This window comes from Canis lupus, chromosome 35 (assembly GCF_011100685.1).
Source record: "Canis lupus familiaris isolate Mischka breed German Shepherd chromosome 35, alternate assembly UU_Cfam_GSD_1.0, whole genome shotgun sequence".
Taxonomy (NCBI): domain Eukaryota; kingdom Metazoa; phylum Chordata; class Mammalia; order Carnivora; family Canidae; genus Canis; species Canis lupus.
Window position 1 is genome coordinate 17,324,224 of NC_049256.1, and position 20,054 is coordinate 17,344,277.

Consider the following 20,054-nt stretch of genomic DNA (forward strand, 5'->3'; position numbering starts at 1 on the left):
GTGCTCTGGGCACTATGCCTCATCTATACCAGACATAGGCCACCAGGACTGTGATCTGGGGAAAGAAGGTAGCTCAGCTATGCTTAACGAGGCCCAAGACTCATTTATGTTTGGCTACCAGCTTCGAACACACCTCTCATCTTGGCTGATATGCCCTTCCTTCATCCAGGAAAATGTAGTGGCTGCTCCTAAACTTTTTTTTACGATGGTATACAATCAACTTGCAGAAAGAACAGGTTTAAAATCAGGAGTCCCAAGGCCCAGTCCCAGTGGAAACAAATCCACAACCAGTTTTAGGGCCTTAGGAAGGTCACTTTTAGCATCCTTATGCCTAAGGGTTCATGCCTCCAAAATAACCTGTGCAGTTATTTTCCAGTTTAAAATTCTGTGTTTAAAAAATAAAAATAAAAAAATAAAAAAAATAAAATTCTGTGTTTATTACCCTATCAAGGCTGCACATTGTAGCCATGTTAACTTCTTCCACGTGCACCTGAACACCATTTCTATTTGGCAACTGCCCACTTTCTTTGTCTTGTTACAAAAGATGTGGTCCACAGACCATAGTCCATGGAAGTTCATTAGAAATGCCAATCTTGGGTCCTCTCCCAGACCTACTGAATCAGAATCTGCATTTTATTTTATTTTAATTTTTAGAAAGATATCATTTATTTGAGAGAAAGAGAGAGCGAGAGCACAAGCAGCAGCGGTGGGGGGTGGGGGGGAAGGGGAGGGCAGAAGGAGAAGGAGAGCCAGACTCCCTGTTGAGCAGGGAGCTCAGTGTGGGGCTTGATCCCAGGACCCTGAGATCATGACCTGAGCCAAAGGCAGATGCTTAACCAACTGAGCCACCCAGGGGCCCCCAGAATCTGTATTTTAATAAGATCTCCAGGTGATTGGTTTTAGAAGCTCTTGGACAGTCAAAACCAATAGGGAAACTGAAAATTTTCATCAATCCTTTTGTTTTGGAGGATGTACATAGGTTGTTTGTTGTTACCTATGTACATATATCAAATAATCATGTAACAAAACAACAAACAAATCAATCAATCATTTTATGCCTAAGGGTACATACATATAACTCATTTTTGCATGAAAAGGCATCCCCTTAGGAAGGAGCTAGCTAAGATTAGCTCTGGTGATCAATTTTCCCTAATATCCTATAACTAGGATTAAGCACACCTTCTCAGCAGCACTGTCTCAGGAATTGGTTAATAAGTAACTGATAAGCAAAACAACCACACTTTCTGCCCTCTTGGAATTTAAGAGCCCAGTGAGAAGTCTTTACAATAACTAGAAAATAGAGAGCCTATCGTTTACATTCCTACCTCTTCTAAAGGCTCTAAAACTAGAGCAATACTATATATGTTCAATAAACTTTGCTCAAATTCTCATGGTAATAGCGGAATGCCTGGAAATTACCTGAATAATATTTTGCAGTTGTTCAAGCTGTTTGGACAAAACCCATCAGGAAGCTGAGAAGAATGTGGTTTACCTTTTAATTTATTCTGTTTCTTCTCAGATTATCAAAGTTGGAACAGTTTGTCAGGTTTTGTTTGTAACTTACAACTTTCCAAATGCAATATGACCATGTTTCTCATTACACATAAGTAATATTTGGTTAAATATTGCCTAAGCTGTGTCTCCATGAGAGGGGGAAAAAGAGATTTCAGCAGAAAATAAAGCAATATGTTTGGTTGGAACTTGTTCCACTTTTTTTTTTTTTTTTTTTTTCATTTTCCATGTTGGTTTCTACCTTTGTTTCAAAATGTTTGTGTCTGAGGGGAGATTTCCAGACCACAGCCTTTTGTTTGAATGACAGTGACTCAGGTCCCCACCCTGTCTTATCTTTAATACTTTCTTTGCAAATTAAACAATAGGAAGATGAAAAGATACCTTGGCTCCATCAGTAAAGAATGATTTGAAAACACCAGCCTAAAAAAAGAAAATTCACCAGAAAATAAAAGCAGAGGAAAAATCACAGAGCTAGAAGGAACATTGGATAAAATCTAATCATGTGGGAGGATGGGTGGGGCGAGTGGGGAGCCCCTACCCCTCATTTGCCCATGAAGAAAAGGAGGTTAAGAAGGGAGATGTGACTTCCTTCAGGTCAATCATATTTTAGGGAAACAAAATGCTTTTAGAGGGATGCCTCTGGTTTTGTAGAAAAAGTTCTTTAGTGAAAGTACTATATGGATTTTTATTTTTATAACTGCGGTACATAAACTCTGAAGTTGGTGAGTTTGCCTATAATATTTCAAACTCCTTTCTTCTTCCATTGATCATTTTAATGTTACTCTGTTGCCTTTTCTCCAACTTCTCCTTGCTGGTTTTTTTCACTTTTGTCTACATATTTTGTCAATTACTGATAGATATATCGAAGTCTCCAACTATGACTATGGATGGGCCTATTTATCCTTTCAACTCTGTCAGTGTTTGCTTTATGTATTTTGAAATCTGTTGTAAGGCGCATACACATTCAGGATTGTTATGTCTTGGTGAATTGATCTGCTTATCATTATGTAATGTCCCTTTAAATCCCTAACAATTTTCATTTTCATGAAGTCTACTTTGCCTGATAATTATCATAGCTATTCATCCTTCTTTTGATTAAGGCTTATGTGATTTATCTTTTCTCAGCCTTTTACTTTTAGCCTACATTTATCATTATGTTTGAAGTGAGTTTCTTGTAGACAGCAGATAGATGGACAATATGTAATTGGTGTGCTTAGACTACTTACATTTAAGTAACTTCACTGTGTTTGGGCTTAGAGCTATATTTTACTATTTGTTTTCTATTTTATTCCCCATGCCTGCCTTCTCTGGGGTTATTTGAATGTTCTCTTTAGTATTCTGTTTTAATTTTTCTGTTGTTTATTTGGCTATAATTCTTTGGATTTTTTTTTAAGTAGTTTCTCTAGAGATTGCAATAACCAGACCTAATTTTCTATAGTCCACTTAGGGTCAATATTTTACCACTTTAAGTGGAATGCAGAAGAATTACCACTTTATAGATTCCTTTGCCTCCTTCCATTAATGTTTTAGGTGTCTTATGTATTATCTATGTATTTTGAAAACCCAATCAGACACATAATTTTTGTTTTCAATCATCTTACATATTTTAAAGAACTAAAGAATAGTAGTCTACTATATTTACCTATTTATCTAACATTTTTGTGGCTCTTCCTTCATTCTTGATATTACAAATTTCCACCTGATATCATTTTCCTTTTGTCTGAACTTCCTTTTTAGAAGGTATTTTTGTTTTGGTTTTGGTTTGATGGATCTGCTACTTAAGAATTCTTTGTTTTCCTTCTTCTGAGAACACCTTTAATTTCCCTTTATTCTTCAAAATTATTTTTGCTGAATACAGAATTCTGGATCGATAGCACTTTCTAAAGAAATGTCAAGCCACTTCCTTCTGCTTTCATGATTTGTTATGAGAGATACGTAGTCATTGAAACATTGTTCCCTATGAGAAATGTGTCATTTTTGCTTTGACTGGTTTAATACTTTTTCTTTGTCTTGGGTTTTTTAACAGTTTGATTATGATGTGTCTTGGCATAGATTTCTCTGTGGGGTTCCCTCCTCCCCGCCCTCCCATTTGGAGTTACTTGAGCTTCTTGAATCTGTAGGTTTATGTCTTTCACAAAATTCAGGAGATTTTCAGCAATTGTCTTTTCAGATATTTTTTCTGCACTTCATTTTCTCCTCTCCATCTGGGACTGCAATAAAATGAATATTAGATATTTTGATATTGTCATAGAGGTCTGTAAGGCTCTGTTTATGTTTTTTCAATATTTTGTTCATTCAGTTGTTAAGATTAGATAGCTTGTATTGACATATATTCAATTTGCTGACTCTTTCCTTTGTCATTTCCATTCTTCTCTTGACCTCATCTACTGAGTTTTTATTTTGGTTATTCTATTTTTTAGGCCTAAATGTTAAATTTATTTTATTTATTCTTTGTAGCTTTTGTTTCTTTGATAAAAAATCTACATTCCATCTTTCTAACCATTTCAAGAGGGTTTACTCTTCTTGGAACATATTTGTAATAGCTACTTTAAAGTCTTTGTCAAATAACTCCAACATCTATATCATCTTAGTGTTGACATTTGTTGATTGCCTTTTTCCATTCAAGCTGAAATTTTTCTAGTTCTTCTTTGAGTTTTATGCTGAGTAATTTTTAGTTTTATCCTGGGCATTTTTAATTATTTTATGAGACTCTGGGTCTTTCTTAAATCTATGGAGAGTTTTGAAGTATTTATTTTACCAGCCAAACAACTTAGTTGGATTCAGGCCACAAGTTCCAAACAGCCTTCTGTAGTTTTGATGTCCATCCCATTTTCAAAGTCTTGCATTACTATTTGGATCAGTCCCATATTTGCACCATCCAGTGGTCATTCTGGGACTTGGGCAGTAATTTATCCCATAGTTCCACTCTCAGAGCTTATGAGATGTTGGTTAGCATCAAATCTATAATTGTAGAGCTCATGGGATCAGAAATCCATAAACCCTTCATAGGGTCACTTTCTCAAGCTTCTCACCCTCTGCTATCTCCATGATGCATTCCAATTCCTTGAGGCTCCCCTTTTTGGTCTTCTGGCAGAGAACTGAGGCTTTGTCCACTTTGCCAAGTACTTTCTACAATGTGCTTATTTCTAGGGCCAACATACAAGAAAAATAAGTGGCAAAGTTCCCCTCATGCTCCTCAGACCATTTCTTCCCTCGAAGTTTAAATACCTATTAGTCATTAATGCCTGGAGAACAAGAACATAGAAATAAAGGAAAAAATTAGAAAAACAGGGATTTCTCCCACTCTCCCTGTTTATTGGGAGACGTGTTTATTTTTCTCCTGGAGATCTTTCTATCTGTGCCAATGGTGGTCACTTCTGAGTTTTAGGATGCTTTGAGTCCAAGTCTCCCTCCCTCAAAAAGGCAAACTCATTTATGGTTTAGTAGGACTAAGAATTTCGGTGTTCTTCACTAATCCACCTGCTTTTTTACCTACTACTTTTCCCTTTTCAGAGACTTCAAATATTTGCTCCATGCAATCTGTTCAAATTTTATAACTGCATTCAGTGGGAGAAATGGGGCAGTATGTGCTTCTCTATCATACTGGGAATCAGAACTCCAGAAGCTTTAAAAATACAAAATAAAACAGACACCCAGGTCTCCATCCCAAAGATTTTGATTCAATTTTTATGGGATGGGGATATGAGAAAAGGTTTTATTATTTTTTAAGATAGCCCTTGTGATTTGAATATATTCCAAAGTTGAGAACCTCTGTCATAAACAAAGATACCTAAGGGCAGATTTTATTTTCAAACTCACAGCAATGTTTTATTACTATCTTTGCCAGATACTCACCTGGATATTTTAAGGGTTATTTAACTTTATAGAATGTAGTTAAAAGTTCATACTGAGTTGTACCAGGTCTTGAATTCCTACTAGGGCACTCATTAGTTGTGTGATCGTCTCAAATTTTCTTAAACACCAAGCCTCAGTTTTGCATCTGGGAATGTGGACAATAATGAAACCTATGTTAAAGGGTTATTGGAAGGATTAAGTGAAATAAGTAATATAAAGCACACAGCACAGTGCCTGAAATATAGCAAATATTCAATAGACATTAGCTATTAGTACCACTCACATTTTACAGGTGAGAGATTTGAAACGCAGATGGATTAAGTGATTTAACCTGAGGTTTATTTCTAGTGCTTTTACAGTTAAATCAGCCAGACTCTGAAACATGTGACAAGGCCCTCAGTTCCAATTGAAATGGTTCAGATATAGTTTTGCCTTTTTGAAGAAGTTTGTCCAATTCCTCTAAAATGCTTATGGGCATTAAGGAGGGTTCTTGATGTAATGAGCACTGGGTGTTATATGCAACTGATAAATCACTAAATTCTACCCCTGAGGTGAATAATACACTACATGTTACCTAAATTGAATTTAAATAAAAATTTTTATAAATAAATAAATAAAAATTAAAAAATAAAATGCTCATGGGTGACAAGGAGGATATGCCCTCTTCTAGGAAATCCAAGTTATGATAGCATGTGGGCAGTGAGTGGAAAACATTTTTTTCCTAGAAACTTTCAGTGACTGCTTCTTTCCACATCTGCAAATGCTTAAGATTTTGCATAGTGATAGAGGACAAAGAAGTCCCAGATCTGTAATTTCCCCTTCTGCCACTTTGAGCCCAGGAAACAATGAGTTTTGTTCTTGAAAGCTCTTGGATAGAATGCATACAGATTTAGGATTGTGTTTTGAAGCATCAAGTAAATGATTGCTAGATATATAATTCATGTGTATGTATAGTATACGGTATGATACAGTATTTGCAATTAATGTAGAGAGTTTTATTATCTAGTGAATTTTAAATTAACAAGGAACTTCTCTCGGGTTTTCGAATTAAAGGCTTCAAGTGGTATTTTAATTTACTTGCTTCTCAAAATGCAAGTTTCATTTTAATTTTCCTTTCTAGTTCTTCCTTTCCTATAATTCTTGAAACAGAAAAAAAAAATATGTTTTTTTTCTAGGCAGAAGAGGTCCCGGTACTCTCCTAGGAGAAGTTCTATCATGATAATATGATTCCCTTTTTGAGAATCAAGAGTTGAGGCTCACTCTTAACATTTTATCTGCCAATTTATTAATAGGAATAGCTCTTTGGAGATCTTTATTCCATCATGTAACATTATCCACATCAGACGCACAACATCTAGGATAAATTTAATGTACCTTTAAAAACCACACTGCTGAAATATTCACAAGCTGTAAGTGTTTTCTTGGTCTGCATGTGTAGGTAGAGGGAGGTGGAGTGGTGGTAATAAAGTAGGAGGGCCAGGGAAGAGCTGCTAAATGTATAGGGGGAATGCGTCTGTTGATTCTCTGATGGTAAAGGTCAATATTCTCCCAAATCCAAATTTGACATTCAGAACTTGTGTCACGTCTTCAGGGAAGAAGGACAAGTTCTTTACTTCATGATTCCTATTCCTCAGTCTTCTAATAGCATCTTTTTCTTTCTTGGCCAGCCATCCCTGGTGACTCTCAACCTTGAGGATGCAGGTTTGGCAGAGAAGGGTCTTACATCATCAACTGATTTTGGCTGAAGTCATAGTAAAGGGGAGCAAGGAGTGGTTGGCAGTAAGGCCCAGTGAATAGCTCTTTTGTGCAAAAATTAGCATAAGCACAGATGACAGTGCCTTGAGTGGGGAACTGTAGACATGGTCCATTACACAGTTGTAGAGAGCCAAAGGTTTTCTTGAAAAGGTTGAGTGCTTTTGTTTTTTTTTGTTTTTTGTTTTTTTTTGGTTGAGTGCTTTTGAAGGGAGCATAGGAAATCCTTGGTCTGAATTGCCCCTGCTAAATGTACACAAAGCCCAGGTGACTTCTGAGACATAACATTTCTGCTGATGAAGCCTCTTTGGACAGAAATTGGAATGCAGCGCACAGGCTTATAGGAGTACTAGATTGTTTTTTTAAAAAATGCAAATGCCTCCAGTTGGGTTTTTGATTCTCATTTTCTGGCAGTGTAACATGGAATTCTAGGAGTAGTTATGTCTGGGAAGGAAAAGACAGATGTCCATAGCTGATCCCAACCAGACCCCTGTGGATGTCCCACTCTATGGCATTTGTCCAGCCACTTCTTCTCATTTTGGCAGACAATATGGAGGAGATGGGACACGTTGTATTTGAGAGTTAAGTCTTGGACCTGCTGTTTATCAGTGGAATACATCTCTTCTCTGAGCCTTACTTTCCTCATCTATAAGACAGGAGCCAAAACAACAACATCCTGCTAAGTTATTTACACCATTAAGAGAGAATGCAGTTAAAAATAACTCTGAAAACTATGAAGCTTAAATAAACACCGATAATAACAAAGGTAATAATAAATAAGAATAAAAAAATAAGAAATCACACGTCTTCTCACTTGATCTTCACAATGGCTAAAAAAATAGGTGTGCCATGCATGCCACTGAGCACCAAACAAGGACTCAATAAAGATTTTTTTAAGGGATTTTCAGAAGAAATCCAGCTTATTGGGTTTAATGATTTAGTCTTTCTTTCTTTCATTCATTTAATGTTGAGATTCATGCACTTAATTTTTAAAAAACTTTTTTTATTGGAGTTCAATTTGCCAACATATAGCATAATAATACCCAGTGCTCATCCCATCAAGTCATACACTTAATCTTACCAATAAAGATTTCAAGCTCCCTGAAGGAAGAACATTTATCTCTCCACTTCATCAGGATGCCTAGTAGATTTGAATCCATTTAGATTAATAGTTCACAATAAAGACCAAGGTCTTTATTGGTTTCTAATTCTACCCTATATAGGGGACATTCGCCCACACCCAGAGACATAAATACTTGTCACAACAGGAGGAGGCTCCTGGTATTCACTGGGTAGGGGGCAGGGATGCTGTTAACCATCTTATAATATAGGCATCCCCGTATAACAAAGATCTGGCCCAAAATGTCAATAGTACTGAGGCTGAGAAATCCTGATTAGATAAATGAGATCTAGAATGTACTGCACCAGGCAAACTGTAGACATCAGAATTGTTCAAGTCTTTATTGGTTTCTAATTCTGGCCCTATATATTATTGCTTTGTGCCCCTAATTCCTCCTTTTGTGTTGGAGAAGCCTCCTCTCAGTTGAGATGACTGTGCTTCCTTCACTCTGATGATAGAACAAGGAACCAGGAAACCAGTGAGAAATCTTGTCTCGGAAGATGAGCTCCCCCTGCTACGTTGGCCAAAGAGCCTTTGCTAAAACAGTCTCTTTGAATAGGTCTTGTTAGCCAAAATGAGCAGAGGAGCCATCTCGACAAGTTTATTTTTTTTTTTGACAAGTTTAAAAGATGACATATTCCTAGTACTTTTGAACTTTCCATCTTTATTATTCCTTTGACTCAGTTTCCAACCTGCTTTTCATTTGTTCTGTCTTTCCAAAGTATTTACATTTTTGTAAGCAATCCTTAATCATTTCTGCCACTAGGTAGGGAATAAGCAAATAAAAAAAATAGCAAAGAGAGGTATTCCAGTGTAACGTTTCTTAAACATTTCCATTTTGTCCACTAATATTTCTCTAAAAAAAAAGATTTTATTTATTTATTCATGAGAGACACACACACCCAGAGAAAGAGAGAAGCAGAGACACAGGCAGAGGGAGAAGCAAGCTCCATGCAGGGAGCCCGACTTGGGACTTGATCCCGGGTCTCCAGGATCACACCCTGGACCGAAAGTGGCGCTAAACGCTGAGCCACCCGGGCTGCCCGTCCACTAATATTTCTGAGGCAGAGTTAGGGAATTTGCTTTATCTGTTAAGAATGACTAAATTAGTGTATAAAGCAACAAATAAATAAGCAACCAACGACTAATCTATGGGAGCTAGGGGGAAGAGACTGGGGAAAGAGACCAGGGTGTATGGTACAGAAGATATTTGATTCACTTTAAATTTTTGAAGAAAAAGGGAGCCCCTGGGTGGCTCAGCTGGTTGGTTAGGTATCTGGCTTCAGCCCAGGTCATGATCCTGGAGTCCTGGGATGGAGCCCTGTATCAGGCTCATGCTCAGTGGAGGAATCTGCTTCTCCCTCTCCTTCTGCTGCTCCCCACTGCTCATGTTCTTTCTCTCTTTCTCAAATCTATAAATAAAAAATCTTAAAAAAATAAATTCTGGGGGAAAAATCCCTACAACTTTGATGAACAAATACAAAAAATATAAACATGTTTCAAGTACATATTATCCACAGAAATGAGATAACACATAAGAAAAAGAGGCTGAGAGAAAGAGGAAGTTAAGGAGGGAAGTAGCAAGCAAGGTGTGTACCATAAAAGAGAAGGCTGGAGGCATACATAGGTTAAGGGCCACCCTCTCCTACCTACCCAGAGGCCAGTCTCTGCAACATCCATTTCCTTGTCCTGCTTGCTCAAATTTCTCTTCTCTCCCCCTTCAGGCAACACTTCCAGAGACTATCTGTTCATATAGATTTATGGTGGGACTTAAGATGTATAAAATGAAAATAATCATTTATTAGCTTTTTGATATTTTCTTAACCTTTTATGGCCTATGGGAAACATGGAGGCTTTACTCCCTAATTATTTGCCAGACAGTTCCTTTGCCCTACCCTCCCTCCAAAGCTACCAACAATTTTCTTTCCTTTAAGAGCATGAGCTCGGCCCTGGCCTTCTACCATTTACAGCCTCTAAAATAAATCAACAATACACAGACATCCACAGAAGCCAACCAAGAGGAAGTCAGAAAAAATTTGTTCAAGTATAAGCAAAAGACTTCTAATTTTCTTTTTTTTTTTTTGCCATATTATTATTGCTTTTCTGCAATGTTCAATTCTTTGGGGAAAAATGGTTGGCAGTTTTATGCATACCTCCCTACACACACACACACACACACACACACACACACCAATAATTAACTTGTTGGCTGAACTGCCCAACATTTGAAATAATAGGTATATATATTTTTTAGACATCTGGTGTAGAAATTCTTGGCAAATAAATTGCTCTGCTGTGTGACTGTTGAACATGAAATATTTGATCTCCCATAATTTAACATTAGAGACCTTTTTTAGTATTTGCGTCACCAAAGCAAAATGTCTTTGCCTAACCAAAGACAGGTTCAGCTCTTTCAAGTTTCTGATAACAAGCAATTCTAAAGAAAAACATAAATTCACCCTAACACTGAGCACACAATTGGCAAAACAATTTAGTGAAAAGATGTTACGGAAATCAGGCAATTCTTTGAGGAAAAAGAACTGTGTGTGTATTTTATAATCCTAGTATAGGAAATTTTGAAGTGCTTTGAAGAATTATTCCTACAAAGGAACATTTTCCTGTAACAGTAAGGATAAAAACAAGGATGTCACCTTGTTCCTAATTCTCCATGATAACCTAAGGATGAATAAACCAAATCACAGGAAATCATATAGAAATAATCTTACAAGCTACAGTTACTATATGATGTGCACCCGTGGTTGCAATCTGTGACTCTGTCTCTAAAAGTGTCTCTATGCCTTAGACAGGTAGATGGTCCAAGCCTTTGTTGGAAAAGGGACACCTAGGCCCTCCATAATGATTCCAGACTCGTCTTGCTGCTGCTTTAGTTTCACATTAGATGTTTGTTGTAAATTGGTGCTTCAGAAAGGGTCATTCTTTCCAAAGATGGTGCATATTGGTGATTGCTAAGATATTGAAATGCCATAAGTAATAATTCATTCACACATTTATAAGTACTGACTGAATGCCTCCTGGACACACGAGAAGACAAATCACAATCTCCTCAAAGAGTTTGTGGATCTGATGTTTGAAGTAAGACAAAAATGAACTGTAAAAATCCCCGGTAGGTTACATACTGTAGGATTCCAAAGATATGACCTCCTGGATAGGGCAGTAAAAAGATCAGTGGTTTCCAGGGATCAGGGAAGAGGAGGGAATACATAGGTAGAGCATGGAGGATTTTTAGGGCAGTGAAACTACTCTGTATGATACCGCAGTTGTGGGTACATGTCATTATATATTTGTCCAAACCTTCCATAGAATCTACAATGCCAAGAGTTAACTCTAAATTTTTTGTGTTAATGTAGGTTCATCAGTTGTATCAAATGCACCATTCTGATGAAGGGTTGTTGATATGGGGAAGGCTGTTCATGTGCACGGGTAGGAAGTGCATGGGAAATCTCTGTCCCTTCCTCTCCATTTTACTATAAACCTAAAAGTGCTCTGAAAAACAAATTCTATTTTCTAAAAAGTCTACTGGTAAAATGTAATAGATCTTAGAAAGGGCATATCTTCCACTGGTCAGCTGTTCTGAATTCCAAGTACCCACAAGTTTATTCAGTGCTTTCCCATTGCCACTAGCAAACAGCCAGATATTTGAAGTGATCTTGGTGAAAGAACATTTGGGTGGGGGTACTTTTAGAAAGGTGTCTGTGGGGAATGGAGGGCCATCCAGAGAAAGAAGACCTAAATAGACCATCATAGGTAGGCAGTGAGCAGGGAACATTTGTTGGAGGAGGTTGGGTTATAGGGGTGGCAGGGCAACATCTGAATTTGAGTTCCACAAAAGGCAAGGTGGTTCAAAAGACAATGTGACTCAAAATGGATCAAAGACCTAAATATAAGAGCTCAAACTATAAAGCTCTTGGAAGAAAACAGGGGTAAATTTTCATGACCTTGGATTTGGCAATGGTTTCTTAAATATGACACCAAAAGCACAAGCAACAAAAGAAAAAAATAGATAAATTGGACTTTGTTAAAATGAAAAACTTTTGGGCATGAAAGGATATCATGGAGAGAGTAAAAAGGCAATCCACAGAACAGGAGAAAACACTTGCAAATCCTATACTTTGTAAGTGTCTAGTATTTGCAATAGATGAATAATTCTTACAATACAACCATAACCAAGCAATTCAAAAAATGGGCATAGTTGGGCACCAGGGTGGCTCAGTTGGTTAGGTAGCAGACTCTTGATTTCAGCCCAGGTCATGATCTCAGAGTCCTGAGATCAAGGCCTCTGCCAGGTCCTGCACTCAGCTCGGGGTCTGAATTTCTTTCTCTCTCTGCCCCTCCCTCTGCACCATGGGCTCTCTCTCTCTCTCTAAAAAAAAAAAAAAAAAAAAGGCATAGCTTGAATAAAAATATTAATAGCCTACTGTTGATCTGAAGCCTTACCAATAACACATATAGTTGATTAACACGTTTTGTATGTTGTATATATTGTATGCTGTATGCTTACAATAAAGAAGCTAGAGAAAAGAAAATGTTATTAAGAAAATCATAAGGAAGAGAAAATATATGTATGGTACTTATTACATTTATAGGGAAAAAAACTATATATAAGTGGACCCATGCAGTTCAAATCCATGTTGTTCAGGGTCACCTGTAATTATCTTGTCACTCTATTACTTTGCACATGTAGAGTCTAGAAGACAGTCTAATACTTGCATGTATAGCCTCAGCTAGAGGATAATACTTATATGACTCTAGATATACAGATGATCCTTAGTAGTGTTTAATAAATTAATAGAAATAGTCCACCTAATGTAATAAAAAATTACAATGTGATCATTTACTCTTCTGCCTGGCTTTTGACGGAGAGGCTAGACAAGCCACCACTGGGGTTGCATTGGAAAAAATGGCTTTCAAGTTCCAGAATTGTCTGGTTCCTTCCTGAATCAGGAAACCTACAAGTCTCCAAAGGATCCCTCTTGTTAGAAAGGTAAAGAGGAATGAGGCCAAGCACCATCCTGATCTTACATAAACCAGAGAGGCTGTAAAGGTATCAGGAAACTGCATGCTGGGAAAAGTTTAGAAGGTCTTCCAGGGTCTCACTGTAGGGTGGGGAAGAATCAGGCTCAAGTGTACGTTGGCCTAGATCCTAAACCCTTCAGCTCTGCCATTTTGCAGTCCAAACTTTTCAGGCAGATGTTCAAAGCTCTTGACAATCCAACGCCACCTGATGAAACACCTATGTTAAAACTTCATAACCTCCATGTCCCACTGCGATCACACTGATCATATCTTCATCTTAGAAACCAGCCTTCTTATTCTTTTTTTTTAATTTATTTATTTATTTATGATAGTCACAGAGAGAGAGAGAGAGAGAGAAGCAGAGACATAGGCAGAGGGAGAAGCAGGCTCCATGCACCGGGAGCCTGACGTGGGATTCGATCCCAGGTCTCCAGGATCGCGCCCTGGGCCAAAGGCAGGCGCCAAACCGCTGCGCCACCCAGGGATCCCCAGCCTTCTTATTCTTAACTGCAAACTTCATGCTATTTTCCTTCCTTACTCTTGTCTCAGGGTATATCATCCCTCACAAACTTCAGAATGCAATTCCAGTCCCACATCATTCATGAAAAACTCTCTCACCTCTCCAGCTCCTGACTGATTGACTTTCTTTGAAGAACAAAACCAAAGCAATTTGAGACCAATTATTTGCATAACTCATCTGGGCCCTTCACAACTGTTGGACACAACAGTTTGGTTTTCTCAATCTCTGTTTTACTTTTTTCTATAGCCAGCTTTCTCAATCTCAGCACTATTGATATTTTGGGCCAGGCAATTCTTTGTTGTGGGAGCTGACTTCTGTTTCACAGGATGTTTAGCAACACCCCTGGGCTCTACCCATTAGATGTCTCTAGCACCCACTCATTTGCAGTTGTGACAACCAACAATGTCTCCAGACATTGCAGAATGTCTCTGGGGCTGGTTGGGGCGGGGGGGAGCAAAATTATCCCCAGTTTAGAACCAATCCTAGGGTGCCTCCCTGAACCTCAGAGGCAAGAAACCTGAAAGTCACATTTCTCAGCCTTTGTTGTAGCAAGAACTCAGGACAGGAAATCGGTTCCGACAAGTAGGTGCACTTGTGCTAGATTTGAAAGGTTACAGCGAGGTGGAGACTGTCTTCCTTTGCTTCTGGCTGTTTTCAAATGGCAAAAAAAAAAAAAAGGTTGTGGAGATGAAAAATATTTCTGTAGCAACATTCCTTGTCCATTCTGCGAGGTGTTGAAAGAGTCATGGGCACGTGCAGGGGAGGAGGTGGGGGGAGTGAGGGCTCCAGGTCCATTCTTTAATTTTATGAATGTCAAGAGGCAGTTTCCATAATAGCACAGTGCTGGCAGCTTCCTGATTCCAGCTTCCTGATTCCTGAATGGCAGTTATTCAAGTGTGTTCTTGAGCTCAACAGATCTGATGCTGCCTTCAGAGTTACTGGCTCCCTGGTGACCAGCTGTAGCGTTACAGGAGTTGGTCCCGAGGCCAGTTGAGAGTCAACTCTTGAACCCTTCCACCATTTTTACATACGTGGTTCACTTCCTCAATCTTTTTCTGAATGAAATCAGTGGTTTCTTTTTCCTTGGCGGAACCCACGTAACCCAGTACCTGTCGATGATCTGACTCTTTGGTGAATGGCAAGGAGCCAGGGTATGAATGAGATAAGCAGTTGCAGAGACCCTAAGGCAGCAAAGAACTTGGGAGTTCAAGGAGCAGAAGAAAGACCTGGGCTAGCGCATAGGGGTAAGGGGAGAATGGGATAGTAGTTTCTTTCCAAGTAGTTAAGTTTCCTACAAGGAGTCACATTTATTTCTTTCATCTGCCTCCCATAATTTCTATCCAGTGCCATGCTCAGAGTGGGAACTAGGAAAGCAATTCAATTAATTTGCTTTTGGCATTCATTAAAAAAACTTGCTTGTTAAATAAAGAGTTGGAAAAAAAAAAAGATGTAAGAAAGAGCCCCCCCCCCCCCACCAGCCCCTTCCAGTTCAATTTTTTATCTTCTTCCATGTATTACAGAGCGTGGACCTACACATCTGCTCTAGGAGAGCAAAACTGCTTCTGGTGGGAAACTGGTGTGAGACGTTCTTACTAACGGGCTCAATTGTACTCTCCATTCTAGGCAAATAGTCACATAAAATACCCCAAACACACTCTCTCCTTAGCATAATACCAATCGGGCTTTTGACTGTAGACAGCTATTTACCGATGGCTCCCAAGTTTCAATCCCCATGCCTGGCCTCTCACCCGATCTCCAAATTTGTACATATCAATGCCTAGTTGGTGTTCCCATTTGGATATCTAATATTCGTATTAAATGTCACATGTGTAAAAGCAAACTCCTCTTCTCCTAGCGCAGTCTGCTTCTCTCCCTGTCTTCTGCTTCTTAGTAAATGGCACCACCATCACCCATGTCAAAAACTAGAAATAATGATCAATCTCCCCTTTCCCTCCACCTCCACTGTGAGACCATCAGTCATCCCCCATCTCCTCTCATTCCCTCACTGGTCTCACTGCTTTTACTCTTTCTCCTTCATTTAAACACAGATTGGATCATGTCTCCACTCTGTTGAGATCTGGTCTGTAGCTCCTCGTCAGAATAAAATCTATACCTTTTAAACCAGGGAGCAGAGCCTTCTAAGATGTAGCCACTATCTGGCCCCCCAAATTCATCCTATCCCATTCTCCCCTTATCCCTATGCGCTAGCCCAGGTCTTTCTTCTGCTCCTTGAACTCCCAAGTTCTTTGCTGCCTTAGGGTCTTTGCAACTGCTTATCTCATTCATACCCTGGCTCCTTGCCTGTCTATGTCTCATCTTTCAGATCTTAGCTCGCATGTCACCTCTCAGACATGTTTTGCTTGATCATCCCATCTTCAGTAAACCCCACCTTCTAGGCCATCCACTCTCATATCATTCTGTTAATTTCCCTGAGCACTCAACAGTATCTAAATGACCTTGTCTACTTCTCTGTTTTTGGTTTGATTTCTTGTTTAGTGTGCTCTGACTAGATGGAACCTCCATTAAGGCAAGGCCATCTACGTACCTCACTGCTGCCCTCCAGCACCTGAAGTAGTCTTGGTACATTGTAGGTCTTCAGGAAATAGTTGTGGAATGAGTGAATAGTTCTTATCCATATTATTTTATTGTGGAAAACACGTATAAATACACAAACATCTCAACCATGTTCAAGTATTCATTTCAATGGCATTAAGTACAGTCACATTGTTATGTACTCATCACTACCATCAGTCTATAGAGCACTTTTCATTTTGAAAAATGGAAAATCTCTACCCATTAAACACTAACTCCCTGTTCCTCCTCCCGCAACCCTTGGTAATAACCATCATTCTTTCTTTGTGAATTGACTACTCAAGGAACCTTATCAAAGTAGAATCATACAGTATCTGTCCTTTTCTGATTTGTTCATTTCACTTAGCACGATATTCTCAAGGGTCATGCATGTTGTAGCATATGTCAGCACCACCTTCTTTCTTAAGGATGAATAATATTTCATTGTATGTATCTACCGCATTTTTGTTTATCCACTCTTGGAACTATGGATACTTGGGTTGCTTCCACCTTTGGCTATTGTGGATAATGTTGCTATGAACTGGAGGTACAAATAACTTTTGAGACCCTGCTTTCAATTCTTTTGGGTATATATATCCAGAAATGTCATGGCTGGATTAGATGGTAATTCTAGTTTTAATTTTGGGGGAGCCACCATATTGTTCTCCCTAGCACTGCATCATTTTACATTCCCATCAACAACAGTGCAGGAGAATTCCAATTTCTCCACAACCTCACCAACACTGGTTATTTTCTATTTCTTTTGGTTTTATTTATAGTGGCATCCTAAGGGGTTTGAGATGATAGCTCATTGTGGTTTTGATATACACGTCCCTAATGATTAGTAATGTGAAACATCTTTTCATGTGCTTATTGGCCACTTGTATGTCTTCTTCGGAGAAATAGGCATTCAAATCCTTTGCCTATTTTTACGCTGTTGTTGTTGAGGTATAGGAATTCTTTATATATTCTGGATACTAGATCTTTATCAAATACACAATTTGCAAATATTTTCTCCCATTTCGTGGGTTGCCTTTTGTATCTGTGGATTGTCTCCTTTGATGCACACGGTTTTTAATTTTGATGTAGTCCAATATCTATTTTTTTCTTTTGTTGCCTGATCTTTTTGTGCCATATAGAAGAAATCATTGCTACATCCAATGGCATGAAGCTTCTCCCCTATATTTTTTTCTAAGAGTTTTATACTTTTAGCTCTTACACTTAGATCTTTGATGTACTTTGAATGGTTGTAATATCAGGGTCCAACTTCATTCTTTAGCGTGTGGATATCCAATTTTCCCAGCACCAATTGTTGAAAAGACTGTCCTTTCCTCATTGAATGGTCTTGACATTTTGTCAAAAATAATTGACCATACATATGAGGGTTTATTCTGGGCTCAGGCTCTCTATTTTATTTCATTGGTCTGTATGTCTTTATGTCAGCAAAACCCTGTTTTGATCATCATGGCTTGGTAGCAAGTAATAGAATCAGAAAGTATGAGCTCTCCAACTTTGTTATTTTTCAAGATTGGTTTGGCTATGTAGGGTCCTTTGAGATGCCATATGAATATCACAACGGATTTTTCTATTTTGGAAAAAAAATGTCATTGGGATTTTGATAGGGATTATATTGAACCTGTAGACCATTTGGGGTAGTACTGACATTTTAAAAATGTTAAGTCTGCCATTGAATTCTGTTTCACAGTATTTTGTTAAGCATTTTTTCATCAATATTCAAAAGGGATATTGGTCTGTACTTTTCTTGTAGTGTCTTTGTCTGACTTTAGTGTTAGGGTAATCCTGGCCCCCTAAAATGAGTTTGGGAGTGTTCCTTCCTCTTCAGTTTCTGGATCAGTTTGCACAGGATTGGTGCAATTCTTTCTTTCTTTCTTTCTTTCTTCTTTCTTTCTTTCTTTCTTTCTTTCTCTCTTTCTTTCTTTCTTTTTATTTTTTTATTTTTATTCATTTTTTTTAATTCTTTAAATGCTTAGTAGAATTTGCCAATAAAACCATCTGGTCCTGGACTTTTCTTTATGGTGAGGTCTTTGATTACTAATTAAATCTCCTTATTAGTTATAGGTCTGCACAGATTTTCAATTTCTTCATGATTGAGTCTTGGTAGACTGTGTGTTTCTAGGAATGTGTCCACTTTATCTGGGTTATCCAATTTCTTGACATGCGACTGGTTATAATACTCTCTAATGATCTTTTTAAATTTCTATATAATCAGTAGTCATGACTCTCTTCCATTTCTGATTTTAGCTATTTTAGTTTCACTCTTGTTTTTCTTAGTCAACCTAGCTAAACATCTGTCTCCTTTGTTGATCTTTTCAAAGAACCAGTTCTTGGTTTTGTTATTCTCCATGTGTTTTAGATCTATTGTTTAAAGGGAAGAGAAGGAACAGAAAACAAATAGCTCAAATACCTTTAAGATCATTCTAAACTTGGCTGTGTAGGGAAGGAGAGACTTGTTGAACTGAAAGTGACATGGTCACTGTACTATTTCTGGAAAAGTCTTTTGGCATTCTTCCTTGCAGTCTCAGCCAAGCCTGGAAAAGAGAAGCCTTATTATGCATTTTGTGCAAAATAGATAATAAAAAATAAATGGCTTATATTTTTATATGTGCTTCTTATGTGCCTGGCATTATTCTGAACACTTTACACATATTAACTCATTTCATCTGCATAGTAATCCAGTGAGGTAGGTACTATTATTGATCCCATTTTACAGATGAGTAAACTGAGGCAGAGAGTTTAAATCATGGCTGGTAAATGTCAGAACTGTGATTCCCACTCAGGTGGTTTGGCTTCGGAGATGCTACACTGCCTCTACTAATAAATGCATCCTTTTGATGGTGGTATTGGTGATGGATGAAATAGACAAGCAAATTGGTCTTTCCTTTAAAGTTTGCCAGTGAGTCTAGGAGCACCTGGGTGACTCAATTGGATAAGTCTCTTATTCTTGATTTCGGCTCAGTCATGATCTCAGGGTCATGAGATCGAGCCCAGCATGGGGCTCCCCACTCAGTGGGAAGTCTGCTAGAGGTTGTCTCCCTTTGCCCCTCCCCTTCCTCTCTCTCTAAAAATAAATAAATCTTAAGAAAAAAAAAAATTAGAGTTTGCCAGTGGGTCTGAATGCTACTTAGAACCTGCCAGTGTCTTGAAACATGTTAGCCCTGCTTACAAAGCTTGCACTTAGGGTTTTGAATTCAGATCTTCACTATTCCAAGCTGAGCTATATAGGCTAGTTTTCTTCTTAGGGTCTGGACCTCCATTTAAATCTCTGCAATGAGCATACTCTCTTGCCAAGCCCTTACAATCACTCTGACTGAGCTAATGTCGGCATCTTGGTTGGCAACGCCAACATGACACCCTGCTGGGCACTTGGGTGTGCATGATCCAGGTTACTGTAGGTACTTACACTTGTGCTCTTCCTACCCTCTGTGTCATCTGTCCCATTTTCAGACCCACTATGCTCCCTTCAGATTGTTGCTCTGGGCTCATGAAATCTCTCAAATAAAACCTGACTGCCAACTCTACACTAAGGCTGGCCATTTGATAAGAGCCTTGTTTTAAAAGGTTAATCTTCTTATTCTAGAGATTAACGGTAGCTAAAGCAGAACAGTGTGGAAGCATCAATGCCCTGGTCAGAAACTTCTTGGAGATTGGATGAGAAGAGGGTGGATGGAA